This window comes from Schistocerca americana, chromosome 4 (genome assembly GCF_021461395.2).
Source record: "Schistocerca americana isolate TAMUIC-IGC-003095 chromosome 4, iqSchAmer2.1, whole genome shotgun sequence".
Taxonomy (NCBI): Eukaryota; Metazoa; Arthropoda; class Insecta; order Orthoptera; family Acrididae; genus Schistocerca; species Schistocerca americana.
In genome coordinates this window covers 451,531,713-451,546,483 of record NC_060122.1, presented here as the reverse complement: position 1 = coordinate 451,546,483, position 14,771 = coordinate 451,531,713, and the positions used below count along the sequence as shown (strand labels likewise).

The 14,771-nt window shown below is 41.5% G+C and overlaps 1 non-coding gene across 1 annotated transcript; it reads left to right on the top strand.

Annotated features, from left to right (window-relative positions):
* Positions 1–13,665: 13,665 nt before the first annotated feature.
* Trnat-ugu lies at positions 13,666–13,739 on the top strand. Its single transcript has one exon. It is a non-coding gene; the product is annotated as a tRNA-Thr (tRNA).
* The last annotated feature ends 1,032 nt before the right edge of the window (positions 13,740–14,771 follow it).

Here is a 14,771-nt window from a genome sequence, read left to right as displayed (position 1 = left end):
GAAGAGCACAATGTATCACCACAAGTACGCATCTATCCTTTGGGACCATGTACACCTCTACATGCATTTTGTTTTTCCTCGGCACGATGGCATCTGCCAGCAGGACAACGCAACGTGTCGCACAGCGCACAGTGTGCGTACATGTTTATAAGAGCGCCAGGATGAGTTTGCTATACTCCCCTGGCCATCAAAACCCCCGGAAACCAAATCGAGAATCTGTGAGACCATCTCGATTGGGCTGTTCGCGCCGTGGATGCTCAACCGAGAAACGTAGGTGAGCTGGCTACGGCGCTGGGGTCGGCATAGCTCCAGATCTCTGTCGGTGCCTTCCACAACTTCAGTGACTCTCTTGCTCCAGTCTCTCGTCGGTCCGCGCTGCGAAAGTTGGTTATTCAGGCTGTTTACAGGTGGTTACCTTAATGTGACTGGACAGTGTGTATCACAAGTGAAATAAAACTAGAGATCGGTTTATGTGATACACTCTGAGGTATCAGGGAATTGTCAGTACTGTTGTGGAGGCAAGTGTGAAAGTGAAAATTGTAGAGGGAGACCGAGACTCAAATACAATTGAAACATCCCCTTAAAAAAATTTATGGATTAATATGCTGGTAAACCCCGTACGTTATTTAATTTTGAAACAAGTAAGCAAAACTGAACGTGCTCAGACATTTCTCTCTTTACTTATTCTGATCATCAATAAACTGAGACACACAATATTTTTATCACACCGCAATTTGACTTTCAATAATCCCCACAAAAGAATGGCCCTGACTAACAATAACCTATACCTTTCATGAATCACTTACCTCACAAAAATCTTCGTTACTCGAACTACTGCAATACAGCGAGCGCCATTACTGCCAGTTAAATGGCAGATTCTAACTACTGAAGGCACTAACTACTGATAGGCATAGCTAGCAAAAGATTTTGATAGAGAACAAACAATGTATTTACCTTAATAGTGTTCAAAAGTCATTATATATATATATATATATATATATATATATATATATATATATATATATATATATATATATATATCAGTTCATGACATCCAGTCTTACAAGTTTACTGTCTCTGATGGACACACGTCCAGATCGTCTGCTCTCAAAACTCTGCCTTCTTCCTCCCCACATCGACCACTGCTGGCAGCTCACCTCCAACTGCGCAACGCTACGCACTGTTCACATCCAACTGGCCAACACTACAATAGCGACTATTCCAACAATGCCAACCAGCCACAGACTTCACACAGCACAGTCAGTGATTTTCATATAGAGCGCTACGTGGCGTTACCAACATAAAAACTTAAACAGCCTACTTACACAATAAACAGATTCAAATGAAAGTAGTTTGCAGTAGAGTTGCAGAGATGAAAAGAGTTGTACAAAATGGAATTGCGTGGAGAGCTGCGTCAAACCAATCTTCGGACTGAAGACCACAACAACAACGACGTCATCAAAGTCTTGGAGAATAAGTCTTTGCTGTGTCGATTATGGTCATTCCGTTTCAGTACTCCTGCAGACTCGATTGTCCGAACGATGTGAAAACACTGGTACAAATGTTCGGCTTAAAGGGACGTTAACGGAAACGGGAAAACAGTAACGTTTTTCCTCGTACATCGGCCACGGAAAGAATGAGAAACGGGAACCAGCGGCCACGGTAATAAGCGAGGTACCGTACAGCACGCATTAGGCAGTGATATGCCGCTGGCGGAGTGCGCGGAATTCGCCAGAAGCGAGCAACAGATAAACATTAGGGTGGTGCGTTGGGAGGGCGAGTTTGTTCCAGGTTTATCCCCCGGTGCGATGATTTGATTGCTCGCGCCGGGAGGCCGGCGGAAAGGGTTGCGTATACGCCTCTCTCTGCCGCTCTCCACCCCCACCCTTTCCCCCCCACCCACGCTCCTGCAGCTACGCAATTACCCGGGAGCCGCGCCGCCGTCCCTAGGCGGGCGGCCACTTGCGCCAGATAATGCGGTTCTCTGTATTCAATGGTGCACTTATTTTCGAATCTATTGCCGGGGAGGAGAGAAGGGTGCGAGGAAGAGCCGAGACGACGCGACGGGAGGCAAAGCGACGCGGGGGTAAATTTTGTTTTCCGAAAGTTCGCGGCGCCGGCAGCGGCCGGGCTGTGAGGGTGGCAGGGGGAGCGGGAGATGGCAGAGGCCGGTGGGTGGGTGTGTGGGGGAGGGGACGTAAGAGCGGCAGAGGAGAATAAAGAGGATAGCGGCGAAATGAAGGAGCAACTTCTTGCCCGGCGCGGCGCGCCCGAGCGCAGCGCAGCCGGCCGAATGGAATTACGCTGGCTCGGCTCGGCTCACCTTCCCCCCAGTCCCCCCCATCCCCCCCCAAACCCCAGCCTGCGACTGCTGCGAGCACGGGTATCGATTTAAAGAGACGCCAGTCGATAAACGGAATCATCGAGTTATTGTTCACGGCGCCGGGAGGGGAAGGGACCCGCAGATACCTTCAATTATCCGGTTATGAAGTGGAATATGCATTGTGGTTATTGACAACCGCGCGTGGCGTGGTTTGCCGCCCCCGCTGGGACGTGCCCTGAATGCAGGGGCGCGGAGAGTGGAACCCTGCAGCGTCCACGTAAACGGTTCCCCTCTCCACTTTCGCCGTAATTCACTGCAGACACGCACGGCTGTATAATGTAACCACTTAGCTGGGTTGCGAAGATTAGTACTTGGCTTTAATTTCTTGATGACTCAAAATCGGAAATATCTCTTCGTTGTAGTTTGTTCAAATGTGTGAGAAATCTTATGGGACGTAACTGCTAACGTCATCAATCCCTAAGCTTACACACTACTTAACCAAAAGCATCCTAAGGACAAACACACACACCCATGCCGGAGGGAGGACTCGAACATCCGCCGTGACCATCCGCACAGTCCACGACTGTGGCCCCTTAAAAAAATGGTTCAAATGGCTCTGAGCACTATGGGACTTAACTTCTGAGCACTATGGGACTTAAACCTAACTAACCTAAGGACATCACACACGTCCATGCCCGAGGCAGGATTCGAACCTGCGACCGTAGCGGTCGCGCGGTTCCAGACTGTAGCGCCTAGAACCGCACGGCCGCTCCGGCCGGCGTGGCGCCCTAGACCACTCGGCAAATCCCGCGCGGCGTTGCAGTTTGTCTCCATCTGTAAGAAAATCTGGGGTTGTCCATAATTTCAAGATCTACGTGTTTTGATTAATCAGTTCCAGTGAAATGATGTGGCCGAAACGGTTGGTTGCCATGGGATCGTTATTTATTCGCGTCACAAACTGACTGTTATAAAATCTTGAACAGTATTGGGCCCCATCGGCTGTTGGCGCCATTCCTTATACAAATTTCAACAATGAAGACATGAATATTTTACATTGTTTAACACAGTAATTTAGAAGTTTTCAATTAGAAGTTGCAAAGTTTTACAGGAAAAGCTACAGAGTTTGAAATTATAAAACGTTACAATCATCTCACAATAATAAACAGGTCAAAATAATATGGATAACATTTCCAAAACACAAGAAATACCATATACAGTAACAACAATGTTGACTTTAGAAACTGAAATAACGTTTTAAATACAGGTTTGATTTTATTACTAACATATTTTAAACGCCTTCTCATTAAGTTAAGGGGAGTCGGATGGTTGTTTGGTTCAAAATTTTGTATTTTTATTTTTTGCACTTCTTTTGTTACGCTAATATCTAGGTTTAAATTGATACCAAATTTATTAATTTATATTGAGTGGTTTCCGTTTTACAAGCGTTTTAGTAAAACCCTGCAACGAGCACTTTTCATGAACTCAACCTTCTTTTTACTCGCTAGCGACTACTTGTTATAGTACAGCTGTTTGAAAGCTTAGTTGGTAACACTGATGAAATACTGTTGGCAACAATAATGAAAGCAGCTGCCAGTTTACTTTGTTGTTTCCAGTTCTTTGTTTGTGGTGACAGAAAGTGAAGTTTGTTTACGATATTCGTATTTCAGTGTTTAGATCTCAGCAAATAATATCATGTAAAAATGCCGCGAGTACAAAACAAAAAAAGAAAACGTGAGTTCATGGTGAATGTGAAGTGGAAGTTCATTGTGAAGGTGACCCTAGGCCTAGTACTAGTACTGAATTTGCTTGTGCTTATAAAACAAGCTCTTCTTCTAAGAAGCTTACCCGTAACTTGGCTAAATATGAGATATATGGAAAAAAAGAAGGTTGCTATGATATTGTTAATATCAACAGTTCAGGTAGCCTAGCTAGCCAAATTGTGGTGTGCATAAATTGTAAAGGAACTCTTACCGTCTCTACTGAAACCAGGCTAGGCTTACAAGTACCGATAGTAATAATGTGCAGTGACTGTTCTTTTGAAGTGTCCACTACATATTCTCCATGCTTACCTGAATCTAAACAATGAGAAGTGAATGTTCGATTAGCCTACGCATTCCGATATACTGGAAAAGGCGAAGAAGCGGCGAAAGCTTTCTGCGGTGTAATGAACTTTTCCGAATCCGCCAGCTTTCAAATATTACAATAAGATGCTTCGAGATGCTGCAAAAGAGGTCTGTGAAGAGAGTATGAAGGCTGCTGTTCAAGAAAGTGTCGGTGAAAGTGATGGTAACAGAGACTTGACAGCAATATCTGACGGATCGTGACAACGTAGGAGTCACACTTCACTCAATGGAATTGTAACTGCAATAGCAGAAAACACAGGCAAGGTAATTGATCTTAAAATTTTATCCAAGTATTGCAGATGCGAAAACAGAATAACCAACAATCATGACGCTAATTGCCTAGCTAACTACTCTGGTGTAAGTGGATGGATGGAAGTAAAGGAAATTGTGGAAATGTTCCAGGAATCGCTGCCGAAATACGGAGTGCGGTACAAGTATCATTTAGGAGATGGGGACAGTGTTTTTTACCCTAAGGTTTGTGAGGCTAAACCATATAGTTCCAAATTCTCAATTGAGAAATTGGAATGTTGCGGTCACGTCCAGAAGCGAATGGGTAGTCGCATCAGGAAACTGAAGCAGAAACTTGGGAAATCAAGACTCCGACGGCAAAACCATCGGGGGTCGTGGCCGCCTTACTGGCGAGGCTATAAATCAAATACAACTGTATTATGACCTAGTTATAATAAGGAATGCTACAGAGCTCTAAAGGACATGAAGGCAGCGGTCTGGGCAGAATTATTTCATTTGACGGCTACCAACGAAGACATATCTGGACACGGACTATGCCCCAAAGGTGAGACAAGCTGGTGCAAATTCCGAAAAGCCGAAGGGAAAAATGAGCCTTATGACCACAAAGACCACACTCATCTTCCTTTCGCTGTCATGGAACAAATAAGACCCATATTTAGAGATTTGGCCCATCTTGGCCTCTTGCATAAGTGCCTACTTGGTGGAACGCAAAATCCGTCAGCCGTTCAACAATGTTGTATGGTCGCGGCTACCAAACGCAACTTCTATTTTGATGACTACATTTCAGTTGGGAGTGTACGAAGCTATTACAAGTTTCTATGAAGGAAATTTAGCAAAGTGTAAAATTTTGAGTCATCTAGGCATATTTCCAGGCAAGAGCTGTGTCAAGTTTTTGAAAACCGACGACGAATTCGGATTAAAAAAAGCGGACAAAGCTGTCACAGAAATTGAGAAAAATGTCGCCAGGCCACACAGCAAGCAAGAAGAAAGATTGAGGACCAGTTTGAAGAACTAGAATATCCAGATAGACCTTCATATGAAGCTGGAATGTACTAAAGTAAGAATAAAATCACTGTTTAATAGTCTTATCTTTATTTGCGTTTCCCTGACAACTGTGTTTTTCAATAGTTAGGAACATTTTTCTTGGCTACTATTAATGTAATCAACATGATGTTTTTAAAAAAAATTGTTTCTTATTTGTTAGTTGTTGATTTAAACTGAGGAAATATGAATATCTTTTAAAGAAGTGTGGTATAAATTTAATTAAAGAAAAAAATTGCAGTTTTTATGGCTACTTCAAAAAATTTTTTAAAATATAAGTTTTATTATTTTTAAGACTTATCAGTTTAAAATAAAGATAAAGATATAAGGAACACAACAAAAAAATCACGATAATATGTCAATTGGTTAGGGAAAAAAGTGTTCCTAAAGTCATATAATTTAACATGGCCGAGATAGAACCATTCGACCCCCTTGAACAGTAATGACAATTAGGTTTCTCTTTACAGATTTTATAAGTGTCAGGTTTAATATTTGCTCACAGTCATTGAGCGCACTATCGAATAGAAACTATACTTCACAGTAATTTCATTATAATTCATCACAGATGTCCTCAAGCTACCATTATTTCATCAGTTTAGTCAATAACATTATAACCTGTACTCATTAAGATTCAGTACATTGTGTATAACGTCAGGAAGTGGTATAGAATAGTTGAGTCAGCCTATCCTGTTACTTAACAGCTTGTAACTGTCACTCTTGTACTTGGTCATTAAGGGGACCTGGATGTGAACGGGCTGCCTTTTTATACCTCTCTCTCAGTGGACATTACTCTTGATCTACAATGCGGAGGTTTTTTACCAGCAATGAATGACATTAACTCAAGCTGTAAAAGAAAAATTATTGAAGTATCTGTTATAGTTTAAGAATAATAGTATTTTGCCTAATAAATGTTTTTATAATACACGTTCCCATTCTGGAACGATTTTCTGGTCCATCATCAGTCTAATAGCATTAAATCTGTGGCAGGCTGTTGTCAACATTCATAGGAATACATTATGCCTCTCGTTTTGTAGTTTGGTGTATATCCAAGGAAATAGAAAAACCCTTATTATACCACATTTCAATTTTGTCTAAAAAATACCTCCAAAATTATATACAGATTGACAAACATAGATCATTTCTGCGATGTATTAGGCATAATACAAATATACTAACCCATTCTTCACTTGAGAGAAATTTGGTGAACATGGATAAAACAATTGTGAAGTTATATGTACCTAATCTTCTGAAAATGTAGTTTCGAGAAAATGAGAAAAGAATGTTCACAATATTTTTGACTCACCGTATACCTCTTTCGGAAAATTCCAGCAGCATAATCTGCTGGCCTGCTGCTTCTTTATCCTCTGTAGACTTCTTCAGGAGTCTTTTTCTTACTCTGGACTCTTTAGTGGTGGCTTCCACACCCCTTTCAGCTTCAACTAGTCGCTGATGATCTATGGCAGTCACACCAGCTATCACATTATTTCCTGGCTGGATGCCTAATTTGTCCATTACTTTTGTCCTGCTGATTACACCATCATTGAAACAGATGACAGCATCCATCACACGCATTATGAGTACTGTCCATCCAACAAACACTGTCTTTGGTACTCGTTGCCACACGCAGCTGTTGAAACTCTCATTAGCGTTTTGTGTACGGCCATGTAAACATTTGCTAAGTAATTTTGTATCTGCAAGGTGCCTGTATATTGGGTTTATTGTTTCCATCACTCGGGTAGACAAGAAATGTTTATGGTGATATTCCTTGCCTGTTTCATGAGCGTGGCTGGTTTGCAGACATTTGTTCAAAGAGCGTTTAAGACCAAATCAACAACTGAAAAGTAAATAAAAAATACATTTTTTGAAACATGATAAAATTGTCTTTAAGATGGTGACAAAAAAATGTTTTTTAAAATTTCAGTGATTTCACGTCCAGGTCCCCTTGAAATTGCATCTCTGTCTCTGACATGAGTTGATTCTGGCTGTGGCAATGTTAGTGAGTTTTAGTAAAAAATACTAATTTTATACTTCCTACTGTTCGGTACTGTAACAGCATACACATGTCTTCCATTGTCTTGCTGAAACGAAAGCATCATGAAGGCTTGAATCTAAACCACAGGCTGAGCATATCAAATATCCATATCTGCAGCCCTGTTTTGCGTTGGTTCAGCTGTTGCCTGGGATCTAGGCGAGCCAGTGCATGATGGTGCACCGATTTAAGGCTGTGCGCTGAGTGGTTGAGGGAAGGCAATTGAATTGGCTGGAAGCGTTCAGGCCGGCCGGTGTGTCTGAGCGGTTCTAGGCGCTACAGTCTGGAACCGCGCGACCGCTACGGTCGCAGGTTCGAATCCTGCTTCGGGCATGGATGTGTGTGATGTCCTTAGGTTAGTTAGGCTTAAGTAGTTCTAAGTTCTAGGGGACTGATGACCTCAGCAGTTAAGTCCCATAGTGCTCAGAGCCATTTTTTTGAAGCGTTCAGTGCTGTTGGTGAGCCGCGTTGGGCACGGCGTATTTTCCTTGGTGGTATACATCTGTTTATGGAGGAGCTGGCAGCCTGGCCTTGCCTTTGTTGCTGCCAGTTAGTGGTCTGGATCTGACCCTCTAAGCACCTTTCAACCTTGCGGCGTTAACCGCAGCACAGAATTATCTTACTATCTCGAAGTGGTGCAGTTGTTAATAGTAAGCATCGGCTTTTGCTTTATGTGAAGGTTCTTGCCTGTTTCTCAAAGTCTCTTGCTTACTGGCTACTTGGTAACATGTGGTTAGTGCTATCTGTTCTTAGTGTGTGGCCACTTTAGTTGTCAAATGTATTTCTGCTGTACTTGTGTGGCTGCACAAAGAGTTTAAATGTCAGCTATCACGAATTGTGTAACGTCTGATGTTTTCTTAATGCTTATTTGTGTGAGATGTCCAAAGGTAACAACTTGTATTTAATTTCAGCGTTTAAATCTCCTGTAATGTGCACCATGCCCGTAATTGTTACACCTTGTGATAGGACCGTTGTTTGGTGTGTAGCAAGTGTCCCCCTTTCTCTAAGTGTCTTGTTCTGTTGTTTGATGTTCGTCAGTAGTACCATGGTGGGTGGCTGTCATTTCGTACCATGGTGGGCGTCTGTCATTTCCTGTTTCACGGTCAGCGCCACGCTGGTGCTTATGCTAATTTGCGCATAATAAATGTTGATGTTGTATTCACATTCTCCTGTTCCGGTTAATGCTTCTACATAGCAATTGTTACGACCTGTGACGGGTATACTGATCGTTTGTGTATATTTACCAAAATTTTCACCAGCAAAATCTTCGTCATTTGCTTTTCACCATTTTGTAGGCTCTTTAAGTTATGTGATACGCAAGCTTAAGTGAGTAGCAAGTTAGTCATTAAATATACATATATAGTGTCTGTTCGTTTGGACAGAGTGAATCATGTAAGATATAGTACTCATTATATTTCGTCAACGATTACACATATCGAAACGGGGTTTTCGAAAAGTGGTAGAGCGTCGAAGGGTACGAATTTATTTGTTTGGTTAATGTTTTTAGCGCTGGTACCGACGGAGATATTGAAGCAAGTACTTTTTTTTTTAAATCGAACCGTGTACTTTTTATACCTGCGTTCGAAAGCTCTTAAGAAGACAATTAGATTAGATTAGATTAATACTTGTTCCATAGATCATGAATACGACACTTCGTAATGATGTGGAACGTGTCAGGTTAATAAAAGATGTCTGTACAAGATATTACATTACACAAAATATTGCATGACACTAATGTTTAAGTTGTTGGTTTTTTCCCTTAAGTTATATCTAAAAATTCAGCCAATGAGTAGAAGGAGTTGTCATCTAGAAATTCTTTTAATTTATTTTTAAATGTTAGTTGGCTGTCTGTCAGGCTTTTGATGCTGTTTGGTAGGTGACCAAAGACTTTTGTGGCAGCATAGTTTACCCCTTTCTGTGCCAAAGTCAGATTTAACCCTGCATAGTGAAGATCATCCTTTCTCTTGGTGTTATAGCTATGCACACTGCTATTACTTTTGAACTGGGTTGGATTATTAACAACAAATTTCATAATATATATACTGTGAGGTTACTGTGAGGATCCCTAGATCCTTAAATAGATGTCTGCAGGATGACCGTGGGTGGGCTCCAGCAATTATTCTGATTACACGTTTTTGAGCAATGAATACTTTTCTACTCAACGATGAATTACCGCAGAATATGATGCCATACGAAAGCAGTGAATGAAAGTACTGAGATTCTTATCACCAAAATTTGCAATAACCCTAATAGCATACGTAGCTGAACTCAGACGTTTCAGCAGAGCATCAATGTGTTGCTTCCAGTTTAACCTCTCATCAATGGACACACCTAAAAATTCTACCTTAGCTACAGACTTCTGTTCAAAGTCTATATTTATTACTGGAGCTGTGCCATTTACTGTACAGAACTGTATGTACTGTGTTTTATAAAAATTTAAAGAGAGTCTGTTTGCTGAGAACCACTTAATAATTTTATGAAAAACATAATTTACAATTACATCACTTACTTCTTGGTTTTTGGATGTTATTACTATACTTGTATCATCAGCAAAAAGAACTAACTTTGCATCTGCATCAATGTGGCATGGTAAGTCATTAATGTATATCAAGAACAGTAAAGGACCTAAGACCGAACCCTGTGGGACCCCGTACTTGATAACCCCCCAGTTTGAGGCATCAGCTGTTGTTTTAACATTACATGAACCACTTATTTCAACTTTCTGCAATCTTCCAGTTAAGTATGAATTAAACCATTTGTGCACTGGCCCCCTCAAACCACAATGATTTAGCTTATCTAAAAGAATTCGATGATTTACACAATCAAAGGCCTTTGAGAGATCACAAAAAATACCAATGGGTGATGTCCGGTTATTCAGAGCATTTAATATTTGACCAGTGAAAGCGTATATAGCATTTTCTGTTGAAAAGCCTTTCTGAAAACCAAACTGACATTTTGTTAGTACTTTATTTTTACAAATATGGGAGGCTACTCTTGAATACATTACTTTCTCAAAAATTTTTGATAGAGCTGTCAGAAGAGAGATTGGGCGGTAGTTGTTGACATCCGACGTATCCCCCTTTTTATGCAATGGTTTCACAATGGCATATTTCAGTCTATCGGGGAAAACACCCTGCTCCAAAGAGCTATTACATACGTGGCTAAGAATCCTACTTATCTGTGGGGAACAAGCTTTAAGTACCTTGCTGGAAATGCCATCAATTCCGTAAGAGATTTTACTTTTCAGTGAGTTTATTATTTTACTGATTTCAGAGGGAGAGGTTGGTGGAATTACAGTTCTTTCAAACTGCACAGGTATGGCCTCTTCTATTAGTAGCCATGCCTCTTCTAGTGAAGATCTAGATCCTATTTTCTCCACAACATTTAAAAAATGATTACTGAAAATATTTTCAACTTCTGATTGTTTGTTAGTACACTTGTCATTCAGTTTTATGGCACTAAAGTCTTCCTGTGCTCATGGTTGCCCTGTTTCCCTTTCAATAATATTCCAAATTGCTTTAATTTTATTATCAGAGTTACTGATCTCATACATGATACACATGCTTCTGGACTTTTTAATAACATTTCTTAGTACCGCACAATAGTTTTTATAATATTGAACAATTTCGGGGTCAGTACTCCCTCTTGCTGTTAGATACAGTTCTCTTTTACGGTTGCAAGACATTCTTATTGCTTTAGTTAGCCAAGGTTTTTTATAGGTTTTCTTGGAATTATGTTTATTTTCTTGGGAAAATAATTTTCAAATACCCTTAAAAATGTATCGCGAAATAAGTTATATTTCAAGTTTGCATCGGGTTCCTTATACACTTCATCCCAGTCTAGCTGCTGTAGGCTTTCCCTAAAGTTTGCAATTGAACGCACTGCTTTGAAAGTCTGATTTGATATACTGCATGGAGCTATGTCATGTACTGTAACTAGCTGTGCACCATGATCTGAAAGACCAATCTCAACAGGATATACAGTGATGCACCGTTTGTTAATGTTGACGTTGAAACATATCGTAAAAAAATTCGAAAAATATCCTAGAATTTGCGAGCTCGGTGGCCGGAATCGGCATTGATGGTGCAAACATCGTCAGGCAAATCTGTCGTGCTACGCTGTGCCAGAATGTCAACACAACTGCCTGTTTACTTTTCTGCACTGCAGGCCTCTCGTTTCTGCTTCAGCATTCGTTGCCTGCAGAGATGTATACCAATGAGGAGTAGTTGGCTATACTACTTTTATATGGTGGAAGTAAAAGAGATGCCGTAAAAAGAGTACAGCGGTATAGGGCTATCTATCTGGATCGCCAGTGTTCGACGCGCCAGGCAACTGCACAAATCATTAAGAAGCTAGTGCGGACAGGCTGCTTTAACGTCGAAAAGAGGGCGAGAAAGAAGACTGCAACTAACAGAGAACACCAAGAAGCCGTTCTGGCTACCACGCTGATTTAATCCACACAGTGGTGCGAGACATATTGCCAAGGAATTTGGAATCAGCCAGACGAGTGACATTAGCGCCTTGCATCGACAGAATTTCCATCCTCATCATCAGTCGCATCAGGCACTCGACGACCGTGGTTCCTAACGTCGTACAGAATTTTTTCGGTTTCCCCTCAGCAACTGAGAGACGACCCTATGTTTTTCCATCATATGCTCCTTACCGATGAGGCAACGTTTACTAATCACGCTAATGTGATTTTGCATAACGTGCACTATTGGGCAGCCGAAAATACACACTGGCTTCCTCAGGTGCAATGTCAACGGCCGTGGAGAGTAAACGTACGGTGCGGCATCATGGGAAATTACATTGTGGGACCTTACTTCATCTCAGGCGCCCTAAATGGATATTCGTACGCACACTTTCTGACGAACATTCTGGCGGTCCTTCTAGAAGAGGTACCACTGGATATTCGACAGTGTACGTGGCTGCAACACGACTGTTATCCAGCTCACTCGTTCCTTGTGGCAACACAAATACTGAATGAGAACTTGCCTGGACGTTGGATTGGACGAAATTCTATCTTCAAATGGTCTGCGAATTCCCCCGATTTCACTCCTCTTGATTTCTCTCTTTGGGGAGCACTCAGAGATGCAGTCCATGACGAAGCTCGAACTACGCCAGAAGATATCTGACGTAGAACCGCCAGTGCACGCTCTACCATATAATCCACTATAATTACATCTGTTCGTTGTTCTTTCGAACGGCGATTGCAGATGTGCCTTCTAGTCCATGGTCAACAATTTGAACACGTACTCAAATACAGGATAAGTTAATTTTTTTGGAAGACAAAATTTATGTCAAAATCAGAATTATATTAAAACCTTCTACTGCTAACGGGCGTTGATATATGTCAATGGGGACAGGTGATAATGTGTGCCTCGACCGGGACTCGAACCCAGGATTTCCTGCTTACATGGTAGACGCACTATCCATCTGAGCCACCGAGCGCACAGAGGATAGCGCGACTGCAGGGACTATCTCGCGCACGCCTCCCACGAGACCCAAATTCTCACCTTGTAGGCCTACGTCCACACGCTATGTTCGTAGTGTCCCACCCCAACACACTCATTACTCGTGAAAGACATTCTTACCAAGTCCCATAAGAGTTCGGGGAATATATGTGCATCTGCACAGAAGAAGAAGGTCATGGCCGGTGTTGCCAGAACTATATACTTATATGGATATGGTGTGTGTTCTTTTGGACATGACCTTCTTCTCCTGTGCGGATGCACACATATTCCCCGAACTCTTACGGGAGTTGGTAAGAATGTCTTCCACGAGTAATGAGTGTGTTGGGGAGGGACACTACGAATGTAGTGTGTGGATGTACAAGGTAGAATGTGCGGTTCGCGGGAGGCGTGAGAGAGATAGTCCCTGCAGTCGCGTTATCCTCTGTGTCCTCGGTGGCTCAGATGGATAGAGCGTCTGCCATGTAAGCAGGAGATCCCGGGTTCGAGTCCCGGTCGGGGCACACATTATCACCTGTTCCCGTTGATATATATCAACGCCCGTTAGCAGCTGAGGGTATTAATATAATTCTAATTTCTTTCTAGACGGCTGCAGGTCATCAATGGTGTCTACTCTTTCGGACATGTCCGAAAGAACAGACACCATATCCATATAAGTATAAATTTATGCCATGCGATTTGGGTGGTTACCAAATCATTGCTAGTAATTTGTTTATTTCATTTAGGTGTGTATGAAATTGAATTGCAATGTAAAATAAGTCGACAGCGTGCATTGTACGTAGCTGGTAACACTGTCATTAAGCGCTTTCGTTCAACGTGAAACAACGTTTTGTTAAGACGACCATTTATTTTGCGGGTTGTACAGGTGGTTATCGAAGTAATTTTGATAAAACGTTTAGTTCAACCACTGTGTCCCATATGATGTAATTTAAAGCTGTTTAGGTATAGTCACTTGTCGGACAGCATGTATTTTATCTCTAAGAAGCACACAGCCACGTATAGTAAAACAAAGGTAAAATCTTCCTTCTAACATGCAGATATTTTTGCAGCGTATAACACCTCTCTATTTTGGAAGAAGAACAGTTAATTTCTCTGTTTCAGTTCACGTAAATCCGGAAGGATATACTGATGTGAAATAATTTTCCTATGCCCTTTGTGATACGATACATTCTAACCTATGTCGTATTTCCATATAAATCATTCGTAGATGAACTTGCACCTAGGTCGTAAGTTGGTTCAAGGACAAATAGAGCTTTATTCTCATAGCGCAGGCCCACCTTAACGGTGTACAACTACGCAGCCTTTGCACCGCTAATGCCGTGCTTTCACATTCGAGGACATTTCTCGACTTTTTTTAACGACAGGTTTCAATGTCAACATTAGCAACGCTATATCATTTAATTGTCTTCTCAAGAGCTATCGATTACAGTTATAAAAAGTGTACTGTTCCATATAAAAAAAACATACTTGCTTCAATATCTCAGTTGATTACCAACGCTAAAAACATTAACCAAACAAAAACATAGGTGCCCAAA